Source organism: Corvus kubaryi, unplaced genomic scaffold (assembly GCF_017639235.1).
Source record: "Corvus kubaryi isolate FWS band 111438036 unplaced genomic scaffold, C.kubaryi_AGA036_p1.0 split1-131, whole genome shotgun sequence".
In the NCBI taxonomy this organism is placed as follows: Eukaryota; Metazoa; Chordata; class Aves; order Passeriformes; family Corvidae; genus Corvus; species Corvus kubaryi.
The window spans coordinates 27,595,506-27,618,041 of record NW_024582073.1 but is presented as its reverse complement, the minus strand read 5'-3'; the positions used below and the strand labels follow the sequence as shown (position 1 = coordinate 27,618,041).

The window sequence follows — 22,536 nt, the reverse complement described above, 5'->3', positions numbered from 1 at the left end:
CCTCTCCTCTCCTCTCCTCTCCTCTCCTCTCCTCTCCTCTCCTTTCCATTTTCAAATTACTTTTTTCTTTCTTTTTTCCTTTTTTTAAGTGCACCAGACTGTGCTCATTTGATTACTTCATGAGCTGTCTTTTAAACACATATTTTTAATCTCTCTGTGTCTCTGGAATTCTCCTAGCCTACCCCTCAGTAGCCTCCTGACACTCAGAGCTGGTGTGATATGCAGTGATGTGAAAGCAACTAAAAGGGCAATGGCTTGTTCTTGTCAGATGACTGCTATGGACTCTGACTAAACCATGTGCACAAAGTACTACATCCCCACATAAATTCTAAAAAGGACAAGTAAAGTTAAACCAAATTTTGGAATACATTGTCCCTGTGAATTTGATTCCCTGCAACACAAGAAGGTAGGAGTCAGGCCCAGGATGGTTTATGGCATTTACTGAGTCACTCTTTGCACTCCTCACTGACCTGCTGCAATCTGATTTTGGCCCTGTGCATTGTGTGAGGAAAGTGAGGACTCTGCAGAAGTGCTCAACAATATAAATCAATCATGAATGATAAATTTGTAATGTGTGACAGTACAAATCCATGTGGTGTTAAATCTTGTGTAACTAATGGGGTAAATATATGTGAGTTAGCCAGGAGTCTCCCACTGCCCTGCCAACAGTATGTGATTAATTCTGTTCTAACAGCCTATGAAGATTTCTGAGTTACCACATGAAGATATATTCCTAGATTAGATATTATATAGACATTAAGTCTCACTCTGTTTTACCCAAATACACACACCATTTTCAGCTATATCTCTATAGCCAAAATTGTTACTTCAATATATGATACAGGCATCACCTATAATTAAAATGAAAATGGTGGCAAAATTGACACAAAGTAGGTTGTTTTGTTTTTCTGAGAAGCAATAAATTGTCATTTCTGGTTTGCTTCTGGTGCAAAACCAATCCAAATCAGTGATAAAAAGAATCCTTAGCAGTCTACACATAATTAGAAATTAGTAGTTGTATAGTTATTATTTGATTACTACAACAGTCCAGGAGGAGGCTTTCTTGGAGAAACGTGTGTGATCCTACAGCTGATGGGGCCTTCCACAGCTCATCTAACTTCAGAATGTACATTAGGACAAAGGGGAATGGTTTTAAACTGACAGAGGGCAGGGTTAGATTGGACATTAGGAAGAAACTCTTGAGAGTGAGGGTGGTGAGGCACTGGCACAGTTTTCCCAGAGAAGCTGTGGCTGCCCCTGGATCCCTGGAAGTGTCCAAGGCCAGGCTGGACAGGGCTTGGAGCAGCCTGGGACAGTGGAAGGTGTTCCTGCTCATGGCAGGGGGTGGCACTGGATGGTCTTTAAGGTGTTTAAGGCCCCTTCCAACCCAGACCATTCTGTGATTCTACGATGCCCAGAAAAGTAAAATAATTTCATCTGATTTCATTCCAGCTACAGATATGAGCAATGAAGTTTTCCATCCTATGGCTGTCAATCAACAAGGCTTTTTGTTGCAGTGTGTTTATTTCCTCCTGAGAAAGCTTGAAAATTCCTCATCTTTGCAGTGTTTTTGAGTCTTGCTGAAGTCCTGCCTACACTCCCAGCTCCCTGACCCTCCTCTTACCTCCCCCACAGAGACTGATCCAGGAGGTAGCCAGGGAGGATGCCCAAGAAACAGAACCCTGGCCACAACCAGGCTCTGCTTCAGCAGCAATGGTTATATGAGGAAAATGTTACTAAAGGTCCAAAAAAAACCCTTAATATCTAGTTTCCTCCTCACCTGTAGGGACAAACCAGACATCACAAATGAATGTTGCAGCCAGCCAGGTATGAAAAGTATATGGTGAGAGCAACTCTCATCACTTATCTTCTGAGCCCTGATGCTTTCCAAGCAATTACAACTCACATCCTTCGCCAGCCAGGCATGTGCCCTAACCACTAGACAGAGTCATGATTCTTTTCACTCCTTCCCTGTAGCCTGATGAATCTTTAATTCTTTCATTAAAACTGGATCAGCTTCAGCAAGAAGACTTGTCACGGCCTCCCATTTTGGAGACTAAATTTAATTCCATTAATCTGTTGCTAGCAGCTTTTTACTTCTTGTGGCTGGCTCACTTGAAGAAGTTTTTGCTGACATGATTGTGTTGGCTGTTCACTTGCCAGTCTGTCCTTAGGTACTGGCATCTGATCTGTTGACCAATTTCATCAAGCTTGAAAGAAGGATAGAAGTCTTGCAGATAATTGAGTACTGAAAAGCATGATAAAGATGGACAAGTGGATAGAGGGGGAAAGATTAATCAATTTGGCAAAAAGAAGAGGAGGCAGACATCAAGTGTCAGCTTTTCTACTTAGCAGTGGGATTGCTTCATGTTGCAACCAGGCTGCAGCTGTGCCTTTGCTGCCCCTTGTGCAATGATACGACACTCATTGGTGGGAAGAGTAATGCAGTGAATTCCAAATTCCAGCAGTTCAGGGAAACAGGGTCTGCTCCTTCTGATGGAAGAAACTTTTCCTTCAGAATTGCATGTCCCAGGAAGTTAAACGAGATGACATTGTTGGTTCTTGTCTGTCTGCTACTTCTATCCTGCTCTTACAATGTTTATAGAAAGTCATGACAATTTATCTTTTTAAGATTACTGATAACAATGGTCATTAAGTAAATGTTATCATCACCATGACTTGTTGACGGAAAAGAAAAATCCCAGTTGGAGTCTCAGCTCTTGGTTTTCCAATACTTTCCTACTTCTTGGACAAAACCCTAAAAATTATTAAAAAGGATATGGAGACCTTGGAAATATTATGTATTTATTGTAGGAAGTACCCTAAGCAATATTTGTGAAAAAGAAAATAAAACGTGCAAGGTTCACATTTGATACCTGGGGTAGAAGTAAAGAGAAAGGGAGAAAGGAAGCATGCAGGTAGGAAATCAAGCATTGCTTTGAAAAAAACTGTTCGAATACCAGATCTGGGGAGGAAATATTGATAATCTCTGTCCAAATTTTGGTCATTATTTCCTAAATATCTTGAAATGTACAATGATTTACTTTTCTCTTCTCTGTTTGTATCTCCCCTAAGTATCTGGGATTTGACATCTCATTTTTTCCCGTACCAATGAACAACACATTAGATTCTTTCTTTTAAGAAATTTAATTTTCATTTATTCCTTCAGATATGCAATATGGTGGAAACGTTACCCAGTTTGTTAATCAAGTGCCAGAGCTATCTTGCCTTTCTGATTCTTAAATTATCCTAAATACATCTGTATCCTGCCCCAAAATAAATTAATTTACACAGTAACCAAATTTGGAATGGGAGGACCAATCAGTCAATTTAAATGTGAGTTTATTTATAACTTGTTGGTTCAGTCACTTGGGAAGGCGGATGAAAGCTGGTCTGTCTCTCTCCTCTCTGGCTCTCAATGATGCTGCACTGTCTGTTAGAGCACTGATTTAACAAGTAAGTACTAAAACTGATCTACTTTACGATGAGAAAAACTCAGGTGATCACAAAAGCAAACTACGCTGTTGCTTCAAATCAAAATTCACTCTTTGTGAAAGCAAAAGGCTGGTTGAGATCCTCAGTAGCTGAAACAAAGAATAAATACAGCTGAGGAACACCAGAATTCTCCATTAGGAGTACAGTGCTACAACTGTTCTTTGCATTTATTGATTTTTATAAAATATAAGATCCACACTTATTCTAACCCTGTCATTTAGTGATCTGACAATTAACCTTGTCTTTAATTGGGAAGTAAGAAAAAAGCCACTATGAATATTTCATCCTAGTAGAAGTCTTCCTTTTGAAACGGAAAGGGAGTGACTGTTCTTGACATTTCTCATGAACTTTGTCTCTTACATTTCCATAGTAATGGTCTCCATGGTGAGCCATCAATCTCCATATCATCTCAACCCAGAAAATGAAACAAAACCAAAATAATTTAAGACATCAGGAAGTAATCTTGAAGAAAACTTGTTTAACCCAATATATCCTAGAATTGTCAGCAGCTGAAGGAAAATGTAATTTCTAGATAAAACAGAAGCTTTACTGTTGTTTACAATTCAGGATAGATTCTGACCCCTTCTCATGCTGGTGTCACTATTCAGCACAATAGGTGCATTCGCTTTCTTGTAGAGGAATATATTACTCAGCATGAGGATATTTTCCTAACATTCCAAAATCTGACAGTTATAAAGTAAAAGAAGGCAATACACTACATTAAGGAAAGAATAGGTAACTACATTCTGAGAAGAGTAAAACTGAGTCTATACAATTAAATAGGATACACTGATATAAAAAAAAAGAAGTAGATGTTTCTTTAAACTGCCAATTCTATGTAAGTAAGGAAAAAGATGAATAGAGTTATTCTGTTAGCTCACTGATAGTGGACTGGATTTTCTTTTTTTGATTTTTTTTTTTTTATTTTTTTTATTTTTGGAACACTGCCTCAAATTTCATTATTCATCCAGTTAATTCTTGCCTCTACAATTAGGTTTTCACTGAATTTTCTGTGACTTCCACCAGCTGTGAACAATGTCTAATGTAACATTGTCTAGAATGTAACATTGTCTCTTCTTCACCCTTTCCAAGGAGACTAATAAAGTAGTTACGAGCTTTAAAGAAGGGGAAGGGAAGCATGAATGCCCTGCTGGAAGGGAAATTATCCACCTTTACCAGGAGAAAACAGAGAAATAAAAATCAATGAGCAACCTGGTCCAGCAGAAGGTGTCCCTGCCCACAGCAGGGAGATAGACACTAGTGATCTTTAATGTCCCTTACAACACAAATAATTCTATGATTCTATGATTATTTGGAAAGCAATAAACTATTGTCATTTCCAGAGCAATTTTTTTTTTTCAAAGATCCTTGGACCCCAGAGCTGAAAATGGCAGAGTTTGGAAATTTACAGCTTGTATAATGAGAAAGAAAACAGGAAACTATGAAAAGCAAAATCAAAGCTAGACCCCTCTCCATTTTTAATGTTGTTGAAGGCAGCCTAGTTTATGGTGGATATAAAATAACTAACTAAATGCATGATGTATTCAATGTGTTCTATTTCGTGAGAGAGGGAAAAGCAGAAGGGGCAGAGCAGGAAGGCTCAAAGCCTTCTCTGGCAGCAGTGAGGGCAGCTGCTGGAGAAGTCACACCTCCTGCTGTGCCTTCTGGCTTTTGATTCCTTGGGCACCTCACATCAGCTGCTGCTCCTGCCACTTAATGATAAGAATATCATTGTTAGCTTATCTCTTTGTCAGAGGAAGACACTCCAGCACAGGTTTCTGATTCAAAGCCAGCCCAGCGGTTACAGATGTAACACCAGAGTGTGGACCAGCAAGGGGAGAACACCACAGGTGGAGGAGGGATGCTGAGCCATGGAATGAGAAGGTAATTGCAATTTCATAGAGCAAATGGGTGATGACAAAAAGGGAAGAAGAAAAAGAAAGTTTGTCAGGAAATCCTGGGAGATCGGAAAAAAAAAAAAATTGCCTGTACAACCAATTAAACCATGCCATAGGTTTAATTTTAGGGGATCTTACCCTTAGGGGTAAAGACCTGAATATCATAAAAAGATTCAAAGACAGTACATCAGAGAAAAGTAACACTCAAAAATATTGGCAAGACCATGGAAATGTAGGTCTGATTTTTATATTAGACCAATAGGCTAAATTCCCAATACATTTTAAAGAACAGAACTGAAAGTCATGTGTTTAAATCAGACACAGTGGAAAAGAGTTTTAAAAGGTTTTGTAGACAAAAGTTATTTCTGACATCCCAGAGGTCTTGTCTAATATGTCAGTATTCAAAAACCCCCAACCAACCACCAATATTCCCACAAAAAAAAAAACAAACAAAAAACCAAAATTCAAAACCTCTTGTGGTTTCTAAAGTACAGCTGGAATTTAAAAAACCCTAACTACTTACTTGACAGTATTAAAAAAAAAAAAAAGCATGAGGAATAAGAGAGATAGAATTATAACTCTTCCAAGGTTAGAGAAAAAAGCCCAGTTTTCACAGTCATCACCAAAGGAATCTGTGCAAGACTTGTGTTGTTTGAAATATTCATAAGCAATCCAAAAAAGGGGACAAGTGGAGAAGTGACAAAATTTGCAGATGACAGAAAATGATTCAGGACATTTTAAAGTGAAATACATGCAAGAAATTGCAGCAGGTTTTCCTGATGCTGGGTGATAGAGCTACGATTGCTGATGGAAGAGAGTTCTTGTTAAATCCTAAGGAGTAGACACAGGACAGAAATTCTCACTGTACATAAAGAGAGGCAACCCCTAAATTAGCTTTTGCCAGTCTGAAAAGGATCGAAGAGTCACTGCTTCTGGTCTCTTCAGAAATCCTGCTCAGAGATAAGGAGCTTTCACGCAGGAAAACAGAGCATTGCTGTTGAATATACTAAAGAATAAAACACAAAAAATGCTAGGGGGAAAGAAGTTAAGAGAAATACTTAACTTTGTGCCTGTATAGAAATTCTTTTCTCAACTTGAAAAAGGAGATAGAATAAAAAAAAAGTAGGTAAGAGCAAAGTCATGAAAAAATTTCTCTATAAAGAAGTATTTTGAGCAATTTTGCGATTTTAAGCAAGTATTTTGAGACTTTTCAGATGAGAAAAGTGAGGCAGAGTATGATAGAGACCAACAAAATCATAAGCTGCATGGAAAAAAGAGAATGAGGAACGGTCAGGAGTAAGTTCTTGCATTATTCACTTTTGAAAACAGAAAAACAAATGAGCTGCTCTGAAACTGATAGAAATAAGCATTCTTTCCACCCAGTGTATGATTAGACGGTGGAATTCAATGGGATTTTCAGAAGGTCAGACACTAAACAGGCTCAAAATCTGACACATTTGTGGAAGAGAGAGCTCCTGTGGCAACTCTTATAAATCCATCCTGCAGCAGAGATTGCAAAAGATGAGAGAAGGTGGGAAGGCTGGAGGGACACAGCACTCTGAACTCTGCTTTGGTGTTTCAGCAGGTGTTTTATGTAGCAACTTAGAACCACAAACATAATTGAAGATTTCAGCTCTTTCCCCACTTTTTGATTTAGACAGTAGTGTGAAAATTCGTGGAATGCTGCCCTGTATCTTTAAAGGAATTGCTTTCTGCACAGCTATTCATTATTTGTTTGTTTCCTTATTTAAGGTGTGTGAAAACAGTCTTTAAGTGTCCAAGGGACACAGCAGATGTTCTTCAAGTCCATTAAACTCCATGAACCAAATTCTGTTTCTCCTGTGCTGTCAATGGCCTGGAACAGAAAGTAAAGCTGTTTGGAGTAAGTTATTTTCTTTCTATTTCAATAGATTGATTAGATATGTTGAACTCTAAAAACTCCCCTGGCAAAAAATGTATTCTGGTTTCACTATCTGCTGCTACCTATTTTATCTATCCAAATATATACTTATAGGTTTTATTTCATGGACCCCTGAAAAGCTTTTAAAATGGTAGTGATGAGTACTACAGCTTTCCCTGGCCTGCCCTTTCTGACTGCTTGGGTAGACCCTAATCCTGTTTTTCAGGAAGTAGTAATTCCTGTATTTTGCAAGCAGACTGAAGGTAAATTGACATATTAAATTCTCCATGTATTTTGCAATAGAAAAATGCAATGCCTAGTGAATCCTTGCAATGCTTTAAATCCCTCATAAGTACTTATAAACTGTGATTTAATACCCTCTTAACTGCCTTTCACTAATCTAAATGTGTTCAGCTCTTGAATCCTTTCCTTGTAAGAGTCCTTCTGTTTGGAGGAAGCTGGAAAATTGTTTAGATGAGCAAACGAGTGCTCACAATGTTGTCTCAGAGAACTTTCTATTAGTTTTTGGAAAGATTCCAGATTCCAATTTAAAGTAAAGGGCACCAGACTGAGCTGAGGGGGGAAGAGAAGGGAATTATAAAGACTGACTCAGCTGCAACAACAAATATAAGTTTGACCCAGGATTTAGCTTTGGCAAGGTGCTCCAAGTAGTTTCCTTAAACAGTCTGAGGAGGAATGGTTTATTTGAACAAGTTCAAATGATGAAATATCTTAACACTGGGGTTAGTTATCATATTTACCAGGCACAGAGGAACACTGATTTAGTAGATGTGGGACATGTTTTGCATGCAATACGCTATAATCACACAGTTTAGTGCTTCCTGTACTGCAGTGAATTTTGCATACAACAAATGTTCCCCATCAGCTCTCCTTTCTGTTCTTCCCCTCCATTCCAACCCCCTGCCATTCTGAGAATAAATTTTCTGTTACTTCTGTAGCAAGTTAAAAAAGTGTATTTTTTTTTTTTTCTTTTGGCCAGTGTAAGCAGGAATGCTACAAAATACTATATTCATCTTAAATCTGCTTTCTTAGTGTTTAAATTTGCAGCAAATCAACCCTTGGCTTCAGACTCCCTGATAAAGGCTTAAAGACATACACAGCTGGCTATAAACAACCATAAACTCCATGTTTTCTAACAGCAAAGGTCTTGGCTAACCTCTTTTTCAACCCTGTTCCAAAGTTCCTATTAATTTAGATGATGCAGATCTGTGGCTTTTCATTCTCCTTGGAAACAGTATAACTGTCTTCTAAATTGTAGCCAAACTGCTTTTATCATTACCTATGTTTCTCACCACCAGCACCAGGAACTGGTGTTCCAAGAAAGAAATCCCAGATACTGCTGAAATGAATGGATTTGCTTCTCTTCCAAGTAAAGGCCAAGGGAATTTCATTCCTACACAGCACATCAGAGGTACTCAGAAGACCAGGGGCATTGAATTTTGGCCTCTAATTTGGTGTGACCTTCTCTCACTCCTTTCAGCTGTTCCCTAAATTGAATCTCAGCTGGTAATTATTGAATGGCTCAGTACTTTTATGTTCATTTTTTTCTCTCTCCCATTTCACAAACGGAATTGATTGTTGCCAAATGATGCAGAGCTGTTTGGAGTAAGAGTATTGGTATTAACAGTTCTGGCAGTCCTGTTAGATTTGTTTAGTTTTCCTTCTAATCTCTACATCCAATCCCAGCTTCACGATTTGCCAATCCAGAAATCTTAAAAAAACTCAAACAAAAGAACCCATCCAACACTGAAATGTTTTGGTTTCCTTGATATAATTATTTTCATTCTGTTTCATTCACTCATTTTGCCTTTTTTACCCTAAATTGTGTTGCCTACATTCCACCATCTCCACGTGCTACCCAGCATTCACTGAGGTAGCACAGACACTTTGGCAAAACTGTCCTCTTTGCTGTGCCTGCAAATTTTTTCCAGGACAAGAAGGCCACGTTAAATCAGTGGGTCCAGAAGAGTTTAACTCCTCTGACAACTGAACTTGAAAAATACCTGGCACTGACATTAAACCACTGGCATCCACCAGGGTTTGATGCTCCCCAGTGAAACTGCTGTAGGGGAAAACACTGAGGATGAAAGGCCTTGCTGGACAAGACACAACTCTTGCAGACTTCACTATACAAGCTGGAAAACCTTTGAAATTGGTCCTGCTTGCAGAGAGTTAGCATGTTTTAATTGTGTCAAATGCACAGTTCAATTATTGCTTTATCAAACTTTCTATTTTGAATTGGCTTGTGTCTTACTTTCTGGTTTCAGGATGTAAATGTGCAGAGTTTCTCTCTAGAAAGCAAGCTACATAAATAAATAAACAAATGAAGGATTTTGCATTAGTACTTTAGGAAATTTGGGGCTAATTCTGAGAGATTTTGAAGTGGCTATTTCTATTTATCTGGATGGATATTCAGCTCTGGGAATCCTTGCAAGATCTCCGTCAGTCTAGGATTTAGCAAGATTAACCTCCTTTCAAACCAAGGGTTTTTTGAGACTGACAGCTCCTTTTTATCTCTTTAAGTTATTACTGCCAGTTAGTAGAAGCTTTCTTGAACAGAAAATAACAGCTTATTTTAATCCTGATTCAGGAAAAGTTAACTTTATACACTCACTCGAGTTCCACAGAGATCTAACCAGAATCCTAAAGGCTATTCCGAGTAGAAATCCTGGGTCATGGCCTTCATAAACATCTTATAAAATAAATATAGTCCCCAAATTCAATGATATGCCAAAAAAATATTGCACTGAAATCTCAAATAATGGCATTTTGCAGTTCAGCATTAAAACAAGGCAAAAAAAATATAATGGGTAGAATGTATATCAATTGCACCCTCTTTTCTTGACACTAAAATTTCTCACCTGATTTGGATTTTAAAAATATATATTTATAAGCATTAAAATAAGTTTCTGAGCACATTTCTGAGCTAAAGGCTGTCCAGCTCTTTCTGGTTCATCTGCTGACAAGCTCCTTTGGTGTGACTATTTTTCATTTAGCTTATCCAAGCAGGAGCAGCCATGGTTAGAGCAAGCTGATATTCCACTCTTACGGAGAGGACTCGTGTTATGGGAGAGGTGTCAGTAACTACTGGAAAGCAGACTTGTGTATGTTGAACAACCAGAAATCCAAACTGCAGTAATACCAGGTAGAGCAGATAGAACTTGGCTAAACTCATCTCTGTGTTTTATATCTTGCTTACATGGGAATTTTATTTATGAGTACAGATGTTTTGTATTCTGCTTATTGTTCTCATAGAGGAAGAAAGGAGACATGAGCTCTCATGTTTGGGCAAGTTTGATTTCTGGTGTGACTTCAATGGTCTTCTTTGGTCCTCCATATCCTCAAGCACAATCTATGTCTTTAACTCATCTTGTGGCTGTTTCATGCATTCATAACATTTTCTTATACTGCACTATTTGCTTAAATCCTCTTTTGTCAGCTCTCTGAATTCTGACAGACAGAAGTTCTGAAATATAAAGAACAAATTAAGATTTAAAAAGCAGTTTACATGTCATTAACTTTCTACACAATTAATGAGCAAAAGCTTCTAGACAGTTGTAACACCAAATTTCAGCAACCATAATTAAGTTATGCTCAGTGTAGGTTGATTTCTCTCATTACATGAACAGTCTAGCACTGGAGTGTGATGCTACAGTGAAATAACACTGACCTTCAGGTTTTTCTAGTGACTACAGCTGCTGTGGGTTTCTTTTTAAAGAATTATTTTAATGTTAAGTCTCCTTTAGCCTTTAAATCCCAGCCTGGCTTCCTGCCTAGTTTAACAGCTGTCTCATTTGGTTAGAGTCAGTCACATGGAAAGGAGGATATATGATACACGTTGACATATATTTGTGACCCTGAGCATGCTTTACTGTGCTGGTCTTTTCTCAGTATACATGAAAGTAAACGTATGTGGTGCAAAAGCTACCACATATAAAGTTACAGCTGGCAACAGAAGTAAAAGAAGTGGGAGCAGATAATTAAATAGTTAAAGAAAAACATCGGCTTTTTTGGGTGATGTATGAAAGTTGAGTCATTTTTGTATTGAAAGAAATATTTTTAAAATATTCACACAAATTTGATGTCCACGTGTAAAAACCTAGGTCTGATTGTCTTTCCATTTTTTCTTACATTAAACAGTGATTTGCTGTTTGGACTCTAAGAAAATTATATTGGGCTGAACTTCATCTAAGTGTTTTGTGAAATGAATCTCCAGTTCTGCAATGATTTCTATTCTTTGATTCCTCTAACCAGCTGAGAAAACTAATATGTAAAGGTGATTCAATTAAAAATGGCATTGAAAAGCAGGAAAATCCAGAGTTATATGAATAATTTCACACCCAATGCCAAATTGTCATATTTTATCAGCTAGCTCTGTGTAAAATGAGAATAGCATCTTTTGACAAGTCAAGCAGCATACATAGGCTAAGAGGGCAATTTGTCCATTCTGTTGTGTAAATACACTTGGGAAACAGAATTAAAGGGGAAAAAACTGTAGGGAACTTGACATAAAGCTTTAATCCAGGATGAGACTCATCTCTATTGTTGTTTAACATTAAATGTTTGAGTGCATGCTAGGACTTGGGTTGTCCCAATAAACAGCCCATCACACACTAGCATGGATCTTTCACACAGACTGGGTGAATTTCCCTCTGAGGATTCTTTATATTTTTTTTCCCAATGGTTATAAAGGGAACATGAGCTAACTAGCTCAGATGTACTTATCTAACTTTTAGATGAGTCTGGGTTAGATTAACTTCTCCCTTCACCCTCTACAAACTGTTCCTGGGTAACTCAGAGAACTTATAATTGTCTTTGGACTCCGAACAGGAAGGTATTTACTGACAGGGAAAGAGGAAAACCATCACCACTCCATTACTTGCTTTATTTATTTTCTTGATGTGTTTCTGCTCCCTGGTTTGTGGATGTTTCTGTAATACAGCCCAGCAATGACATACACATTTTGGGTATTATTAAATATTACTGTTTCTTTTTTTTTTTTTTTTTTTATTATTCAGATACATAAATGGATTAAAACATGAGTGAGCACTATCTGAATTCTGGGGGGTTATCCACATGTATGTCAATCAGAGGTGAAAAGAAAAAATATTGTACAATTTGATAATGACTAAAATCAAGGAGAACCATTTTCCCCTGACCATACCTTAAGCAAGAATAAAGCAGAGGCCTTGCTATGAAGTAGAAAGTATATGTCCAAGTGTACCAAATATAAAAAAGGGCTTTTTAACAGAGAAAAAAGCAGAGAGTAAAAATCTGTGTTCAAGAAGGAAAACTTGTTGAAGTATAAAAGGGCAATTTGCCAAAGGAATTATGTTTCTGAAGGAAGCAGTGCATGCCAATTTTTAATCCAAAGCAAAATGTCTGTAGCTGAGGTCTTAACTTCTGGAACAAAAGGATTGTATGCTACATAACACTTGTAAAACAAGCAAGTAATCTCTGCACATGCCTGTGTAAGAAATGAATGGAACATTCCCAATTTATAAATGAGTAATAGTGGATCCTGAACATTTTTAATTAGTTTGTTCGGTTCCACTACAAGGAAGCCAGAAAAAGAATGAGGATGGCATGGTAATAAAACTCTATACTAAAAAGAAACCCCAAGCCCACAAAGAAACACTGTCTACATTCTTCAGCAGAGTAAACCTGATATTCTAGACCTTCTCCAAACTTTTATGTACGTGCTTGGATGCAGCCCTTATTAACAGAACTAAATTTATGAATTGGCCCCTGTTCTTGAGTAAGAAAGAAGTGGGACAGGCACCAGTGCATGTTATGGATATATGAAGACAGGCTTCGAGAGCTGGGGTTGCTCAGCCTTGAGAAAAAGAGGCTCCAAGGAGGTGTTTTTAGCACTTTCCACGACCTAAAGGGGCTACAAGAGACCTGGAGAGGGATTTTACAATGGCATGTAGTGACAGGACAAGGGATAATGGTTTTAAACCGAAAGAGGGCAGATTTAGATTAGATCTTCTTTAACATGTGGGATTGATGTGTACATTCTTCAGCCCTGAACCATCACTGCTTGAAAAGACATCAGTTAAATTCTTCAGTCCTGGGTGTTTGAGTGGCAGATCTGGTATGGCATGCTGTCAACACTGGGATGTAGTGTGAGGTTTTGGGATTTAAAATGAGTCACTTGGTTCGCTAGAACATCACTTGGAGTATTTGGGATTACCCAGAATTATCCAATTAGTTTTAGGAGACTGTGCTAAACTGGAAGTGTATCAGAGAATCGTAGAATGGTCTGGGTTGGAAGGGAGCTTAAAGATCATGTGGTTCCAACACCACCCACCAGATCAAGTTGCTTAGGGCCCCATCCAGCCTGGCTTAAACACACTTTCTTGAATCTCAAGGCCAAGGCTTAGAGGAACACAAATAAAACCTTAAAGGTGCTGTGAAATTTGCTGAGTAAACTGTGGGCACAAACCCTGCAGAAAGAACAACACAACAACCGAAAACATTTCTCCCTTGCCAATTTTGAAAGAATTTTCTCTTTCCTAAACGCAGTGGCTTAAAGTTTTGTTTTGATGGAAAACATAAAGGCTATTTTTGCACTTCTGAAGAAAACAGCTTAGAGTTAACTGCCAATTCCAACCCTTTGGGGCATTCATTTTGCTAGTAGCAGTTTCATAAAGAGTCTTGGCTTATCTCCTCTTCACCTCTGCAGTGTTGTTGTTATTGCCAGTCTGCAGATAAACTCAGCTTTGTCTCAGGAGGCTGGAGACTGCACATGAGATATGGATAAAAGGGGAAGAAAGGTCTCTTTTTGAGACCAATATGTGATTAATCACTGGCTTATATTCCCTCCACTTCTTTATAAGTTTCTTGCGTGAGACTCCTGACTAATCCCCCTGAAAGGCTGTAATTTGTAACAAAATTGAAGTGAACAATATTACTTTAAAACAAAACAAGTAACATATAGGAACAGAAGCCAGTAAATAAACACAGGGCAGATCCTGTGGAAGTAAATTGATAAAAATTCAATTTGGTGAGGTTAATTATACTCAGAAGGGCTTTTCCTGCCTTAAAGAAAATCTGTTTTGGTTCCCTGTAGATATGGATAATGCTTAATGGAGACCTGTGGGTATTGGGATAGTTACTTTGTGGCTGTCTCTGCTTCTCACTGGCCTAGTCATCGGTGTGGGAAAGCCCTAAAATAAAATGAAATTTAAAATTCTCTGCTTCTAAGGCATAAGTACTTCCCAGGGCCTACCTCTCACCTTTCAATAACACAGGAAAATACCAATCTATCAAAACTATGGCATTGCATTCATGACATGCACAGCTGGCTCCCTACAAAGCAACAGCATTACAGATGAAAGACCAGACAAAAGTTTTCCATCATTTTAGAATGTACTTCTTACCTAAAAACATCTTGTCAAGAAAAAATTCTCAATCACTTGCCTGAGGAAATCCGGGAATCTATTAAGTTTTGGGCTGACTAACTTTTAGCTCTGTAAAAGCTGGGAGGTAACACACCTTGCTCTAACTAGAATGTGTCTCAAGAGCAGCCAAGAGCAGGTTTAAGTATTCATGGTTCCGTGTACCTGACATAGGCATGCAAAGGAATGTGCTTTTGAAAAACAGTTCAGCTGCCTTTGTGAGTTCAGATAATATAAAGGTTTTGTGGTTAATTATTATTATTTTTCAAAAAATTCTGAATAAACAGAAACATTTTTCAGTCCTCATTCCCAATTTCCCAATCTGTGTATTGTCTTCTTTCAAATGACATCACACCACTGTATCAGCATTTCTGAAAGGTGAAACTGAAGTACAATCTAATATCTCGAATACAGTGAAATACTTTCTAATAGTTCTGAATTACACACACTTCAAACTTACTCCTTGGGAGGAAAATACCTTTTTTTTCATGTCAGAGGCTTAAGAGAATGACCATACTCAGCTGAATGAAAGATTGTTGAAGTTTAATAGCCCCTTAGGGACAGTGGCTGTAAGCAAATACAACTAGATTGAGAGGACTACACAAGAATATCTCATTTCTCTGTTTGTTTAATAAATTTCAATTAATTATTCCTTCCTCATCTAATCTTCCCAAGACAATAACATTTGGGAGAAGTTGGGCTTCCAAAAAGCAGTTAGGGATTGCTTTCATAAAGCTGTGGGGGATCATGGTGTCTTTTCTATCAGCCCTTCTGAGAAACATGAATTGAGGAACAGATCTGTGACATCAGTTCCACATTTCTTTCTTTTCCCTGAATTTTTCAATACCCAGGTCCTTTGGACATTTTCAGAGATTGCACATCAGTACCCTTTTTCCCTTTTTTTTGTAATATATTTAAGACACCAAAATGTACTGTGAGATGCACATAGATTTTTTTTCCAGATGTTAATATGAGACAAAGAAATTAGGGGACCTCTTATGTCACAAGTAAAATCTGTGGTACATCTCTGGATTCAGCACTGAGTTCTAAAATCCCACATTACTGACTGGTAAAATACACCAACATTTCCTTACAGCTGGCAGTCTCAAATCTGTGTTATTGCAGGAAGATGGAATGTGGAAGGCACAAGGTGGATTTTAACTCAAATGACTCTTTATCTCTGTTAAAATTAATCAACTTTATCTTCAAGGTTTTTCTTCAGACAGCAATCAAACTGAATCCAGAGGGAAAAAAAACCAGAAGGAAAAGTAGTTTATTTGCTGGGGAATATAATAGGATCTAGAGTGGAGTACCTACTAACTTATTCAGAAATGCTTTAAAATATTTAAAATCTATTTGGCTGATTCTGCCAGAGAGTCTGGGAATTCATTAGGATATAAAGGTATTTGTGGTCTGCAGGGAATAGTATAAAATGGATGGCCACCAGTACCTATGAATAACTTATTTGTCACATTTGAGTCATAACATTTCACAGCCTAATAAGGAAAGATGTGCAGTTTTATATGTTTAATTTACATATGTAAAACTGAATTGAGCATTTCTTTGCATACCCTAGCACCATAAATAGCAGTAGATTTGTGATAACAGCATTAGCTACAGCAGGTTCATGAATTACTATGTAATGTATCCCTGTACAATTTCAATACAGCCCATTTTTCTTCTCCCTCTTTGCTGCTGCACTAAATTCTTTATCTGGAAGCTGGAGACTAAATATAGCATTTGCTATGCCTTGACCTGGGAAGGATGGATAGACTGAAGATGGCTTTGAAGATTATATAGCTATGATTGCACGAATATTCATGTTTGCCTCAAAAATAATGTATATTTGGTTATTCCAACAGAACTGTACTTTTTGTTAGCCCTGGGTCACTGCATAGGAAGGAAAGAAGTTCTCATAAGGTCAGAAGGAAAGAAGTTCTCGTAGGGTCAGAAGGAAAGCATCAGGATTAATACTCTCTTCTCTTCTGCCCACTAGTGTTTCCCTGGCTTTTATAATCTTTTCCTAAGCACCCTCAACCATTCAGAGGACCCAAGGGTAGAAAGGATATTTACACTTGTATGACCTTCCTCCGCACCCAGGCGGTTGGGAAGGTTAGGCAGGAGCTGGATGTGATGTTTCCTGCTCTGAGGGGTTAATTTCTTTTTGAGTCCTGTATAAAGTTTCCAAAGAGTTCAGGAAATGAAACATGAAATCCCTTTTCCTAGATCAGATCTCTAACCATTAGACTAAGATTTTTCTATATCCTTTATCCACTACCAGTGGAAGGGCAGAAATTAGGAACTTCTCCCTGGAAGGAAGAAGATAGAAGCTTTAATCTCTTTAATCCCCTCTCATTTATTTTAAAATATATATATTTAAATCCATAACAGAGGATAGAACCTAGACTCAGGAAGAAGAGAGTGAATGAATTTTTATTCACACTCATATTCAGTGTTTCTCACTTGTTCTATCCAAGACATATTCCAAATGTCTGGTCATTTTGTGGGGTTTTTTCCAGTTTTTTTTTTTTTCTTTTTGTTCTTCTGTTGAGGTACATTGCTCTCCCCTTGTTTTATATTGGTCATTTCTGCTACCAAATTTTGGATCCTGTGCCAGAGGCTTCCAGCTTAAGGCTGAGAGTCTGACTCTCTTCTGCCATCGTAAATATTCTATCGGTAGTGAAATGACAGTGCATATGAATTTATCTTTCACTGTCAAGTGCCCACACTGCAGACAGCCTCATAGCACAGTATGAGCAATTTTTTCAGGGAAATGTCTAGGAATAATAGGAGAAAGCACAGAAAAGTTAGAATTCAGTGGCAACTCAGATGTGCTTATTCAATGCACCCTGAGGTATCTATGTCGCTTTCTCAGGAATCATACCTCGAATTTAGCATTTTCAGAGAATAAAGTTGATTGAGAATTTGCAGTTAAAGCTTGTTTGAATTGCATAAAAGAATGGCCATATTGATGTAGTTTTGGTGAACTGCTGGTGAGAACCAGGAAGGTTTTCAATCAGCCTTTCTGGGAAGATGTTTAGGAACCAGGATACACTTTGAGGAAGTTTTTACATGGGAATTAGTCAAGACTCTCAGTCACACAGGTGAGCTGGCCCCCCATATTGCCAGACCTCATGAGAACTGGGAACCAGCTCTCCAGTGAATTCATGCTGGCCAGGCAGACAGGTAGCCCAGCAGAGTGAAATCTGTGATGTCCCTGGGACAGGGCTGCACAAAGAGATGGTCCTGACAGCTTTTACTGAAAACTGTCACAAATCATGCCAATTTTAGCCATTTTCTGCTGATTCCTAGGGAGCAGGCATGACTTCTCTAGTACAAAGGCTTGATATTTCTTATGTGATTCTTATTTCTCAGTCTGTTTGGGGTTTTTTTAGGAATACTGAGGGATGGTAATTTTCTTCCAAGAAAAATTTGCAGATCTGAACTTCTTCTGTAACATTTTATTTACTTCCTTTCTTCCTAGTGTTCCTGTTCTTCAGACAAAGAAATCTGGAGTTGAGACTTGCTTTTGTAACTTCAGGCATGATTTTTGTTGGACTTTTTGCAGAGACTTGCTTTTTACCATTTTATAATGCACTCTGATATCAGTTAATAGTCTTCACTAAAGAATTAGAGAAGCTCCAATAGAGGCAGTAGGTTTATATGGAGAAGAAACATTCAAACAGATTCTAGTTAAAACTACCAGAAATTTTAAAAAGAAAATAAAATTAACCCTGTACTTAATGATTTAATCTAAATCCTTTGGGATTTCAATGAGACGTCCTTGGGGAGATATTACACATCTGCTGAATGGGGATAGGAGGATTTACTCATTCTTCTTCAGCATCCGGTTCTTGCACACATCAGGGAAGATGACAGTTCATGGGTCTGATCCAGTATAGCAATTCCACTGCTACACAAAATCTGGACAATTATATTCATTCCTTCTTTTCCAAAGCACTGTTTCTCAATTTAGATATTAAAACATAAAAGAACAGTGATTGCAGCATTCTTAAATGTCAACTGATAACAAGAACACCTATTAAACAGTAATATGAAGATGCATATCTAATTAATCTGCCAATTATGATAAAAAAATAACATAAACAATTAAGTCTTAATTGTGTTCATTAAAATACTTTAAGTGCAATCTACTTGAAAAAGATGATTAGGCTTTAACTGAGATATTTCAAAGGAGCTACAAGTTACTAACCAACCCACTTCCAAAGTGTCAATTAGCACAGTTTAGCTACTTTCTTATTGGTATTCAAATGGTGTTTGAAATGCCAGCAAATCACTTTAACACATCTAGATGCATGATAGGTTAATAAAATGGCAACAGATTGCTTTCCAATATATAATTTTGAATTAATGACATTGTATCTAAGCTGTCTTCAACAGTAGCAATCTATTTTTTAATTACATTACAAAAGAAAACTTGCAATATTAAGTCTATAATTAAACTCTTAATTGAGTCAGGAAGTCATAACAATAAAAAGGTTTTGGAAAAGTGCATTTATTTTATTATCCGTTATTCCCTATGTTCCCTTCAAAACAGAAGTAATATGCATATTATTCATGAAATTCTAAATCCATATTATTTAGACTTAATGGGACCCTCTACATTGAATTTAATTAAAGAAGAATCAGGCCATATCTATACTGTCTTTGTTTACTAACTAAGCATTCAGTTCACAATTTTCCTGGCCCCAAGGATCCTTAATTTAAGGAACATATGACATTAACATAGAACAAAATCGCCTGGGTTTGCAAATCCTGATTTTCAGGCTTGCGTGTCCAGCTAAGGACAAAACAAGACCTGTCTGTGGGAGATACAGGTGAGATATGAGATCCTCCTGTTCATAGCCTGAATGAGATCTTTGGAACACAGTGTTGATGAACTTGAGACACCATGGAGTTATCACACCCTTCTTGGACCATTATCCATCTCACCTAAACAAATTGTGGCTTTAAGAGAAACACCAGGATTAATGTCCTGTCTCAACAGCTGTGACATGGGAAGAATGTTTTGGTGCTGATGTTCACACTGGATTTGCCAAGCATGGACCAGCACTTTGGAAGCATTCCAAGGGAACCATGAGAACTACTTGTACAAACTGCTTGTGTATCACTCCTTTGTCCCCAGAACACCTGCGTTCTTTAAAGAGTGGAAAGTATACACTGGGAATAGCGATTTCTCCTAGCACTTTAGCTTTTTGTTCTACCTGTGCTTAAAGGTTTCATAAGGTTTGATCTTTATGCCTTATTTTTCTTTCTTCTTCTCTTTTCCCTCCAATTCTAGTTCATGTACCTGATCTCAAAAGGAGAAATATTCACCCAACTGAGTGAGCTACATATTGGATAAATTAAGCAGTATCACATAAGAGCCTGGGTACACAAGTCTGTGTGATAATGGGTCATTGTGCAATGGCTTTTACAAATCAAGGAGCAGCACAGTGATTTCTATAATTATCCTGGAATGCACTTCCTGGTGTGTCTGAGGGTATAGGACTCTGGACACTACGGAAATTAATTTCTGACTGCTTCCGAACAAGAAATATAATTTTCACCATTCCCTTGGAAAAGACAAGGATATAGAATTCCTTTTAAATAGTTTCACAATTTCACAATTTTGTAATTTTGTGTGTATTGGAAGGCATAAAGCTGCATAACTCACCAATGATGTAATTTCCCATTTCCCCCTTTCTGAAAAAACTTTGTTAACAATTCAGTAATATTTTAATTAATAAAAAACAAGGAGTTGACAAAGGAGATTTGCTTTCACTATATATATTTTTTTAAGCTGAATGAGGCTATACTGTTATCCAGAACAGGATATCATGGTCAGTATAGGTCTGTCAGAATTTTCTAACTTCTTCACTGTCACATCTACATATTGTGCTTTCAGTTCTCCCTTGATATCTCATCACAAACTTTTACACATCCCTGTGGCATATCTAATACTGGACTCATTTTGTGCTCATTTTGTGTAAGTGAATGTGTTCTGGATCCTTCTCTGCTCCTGTTCTGTGTTTCTATGTGTCCCTGTGTCGTGAAACTTCGACCAAGCCTTTCTGAGGTGAATTCACTTTATATTGATAAGATATTGAAGCAAGCAGGGAAGGATCTGTGACTAACTCAAACTGCTGGAAATGCACATCTCTGTTTGATCAGATTATTCCTTCTTCACTGATTTCTAATTTCCATTGTAATTTTTCCATCTTTAGAAGGTACTCTGTAGTTATATCAAACACCTACAACTTTGGGAAATAACATCATCCTCCCAAATGTAAATGTTTTAACATACTGTATATAATGCAACATGATTGTTTATATATCTAGAGTGAGGAGAGATGAAGAGCTGCATTTATTACAGACCAAAACTTGCATAAGAACACATTTTCTTGGATCTCCTGAGGTTCACTATTTGAGCTCTGGATGGCCTTGGCCAATCTTTATTTAGAATTCAAATGCTGATGTGGCTTGTGATTCAAAGAAGCAAATAGATGAGCTCTTATAAAGCAGATACACTTCTTTTAATACTGTCTGCAGTTCTGAAATCAGCACTTTGAAGTGAATTGAAATCTATTTGGATTGCATAAAATATTTTAAAAAATAAGTCTTTCTGGTATAACTTGATTCCAGCAGATTCCCCATGACCAAGTGTAATGGTACTGGATGAGGAATAAAGTATGTTCATCATATCACTGTTGAATCATTTTTATTTATTACATTGAGGAAATGAATGATGCACTAATTTTAGCATGTTAATAAAAATATAGTTCATAGCATTCTAATCACAATCTAACACAAATTTTGCTGCAGTAGCAATAAAGGTTATCTCTCTTATCTGTTCTTTAAGCAACTTTTAAAATAAATATTTTAGACATTAATCAGCCTCAATTGTCTCAAAAGTTCTGTTTTCTCCTGTATATGTCATTTTTAATAGGCTGTCCTTATGAACAGAAGTCCACAATGGTCTCCAGTGATACATTAAGATACAGCCTGGGAGAACCTCTGCTTGCTTAATCATTTACTTCATTATCTTCTGTTCTCATTTAGTGAAAAAACCCCACCCTTAATTCCTGGAATACAATTAGTAGTTTCAGGCTATGCTGTTAAAACATGCTGTAGATTGATAATGCTCCAATATTTAGATTTTAGCCTCGGTGTATATCAGCATGAAGTAACTGGATATTATTTTAATCAGACAGTGTGTCCCCTGATCCAATTCATATTTTAATAATCCAGAATTCATCTACGGGACAAATGAATATGAGATTAACCGAAGAACAAAAAGATAAATAAAACAATAATAAAACACAGAGGTAAAGACATTATGTAAATTGCATTATTAAGTTCATAAATCTGTAGATTTGATTCTCCTTTCATCCATCTTTTTCCCATTTTTATTTCTTGCTGGTTATGTGATTTGTATAATTTTTCTCTCGCTGGGATGCAAATCATGACTCATCTAGAAAAACAAGAGAAAAGCAGTGGGGTTCAACTCACAGATTATAACAGTGCAATTTAGGTGAGTGATAACAAAACTCTACATTTGTGGTGTATCATTGAACTTATTCTTCTGTGTAAAGGAAGTGAGAAAGAGTGGAGTTTATGCAGCACCAAAAGCAGTCTGGGTTACACAGCAGGAAAAGCTTTTCCTCTGCAGAAAAAGGAGTGGATTAGAACATTATAGGGATTTCTGCAACTTGTAACTCTATGTTTCTAAGAACAACTTAGAAAAACGTTCATCGTGAACTTTTATGATTAATCCTTTCTCTGTGCCTGAGTGTAGTCAGCATGAATGACCTCTTTA

At 37.3% G+C, this 22,536-nt stretch overlaps 1 long non-coding RNA gene across 1 annotated transcript in view; it reads left to right on the top strand.

Annotated features, from left to right (window-relative positions):
* Window positions 1–5,125: 5,125 nt before the first annotated feature.
* Window positions 5,126–22,536, top strand: part of LOC121676842 — a 54,557-nt gene continuing 37,146 nt past the window's right edge. The window contains exons 1-2 of the long non-coding RNA XR_006020626.1: window positions 5,126–5,379; window positions 7,146–7,275. This is a non-coding gene — a long non-coding RNA (uncharacterized LOC121676842). The remainder of the gene's footprint in view (window positions 5,380–7,145; window positions 7,276–22,536) is intronic.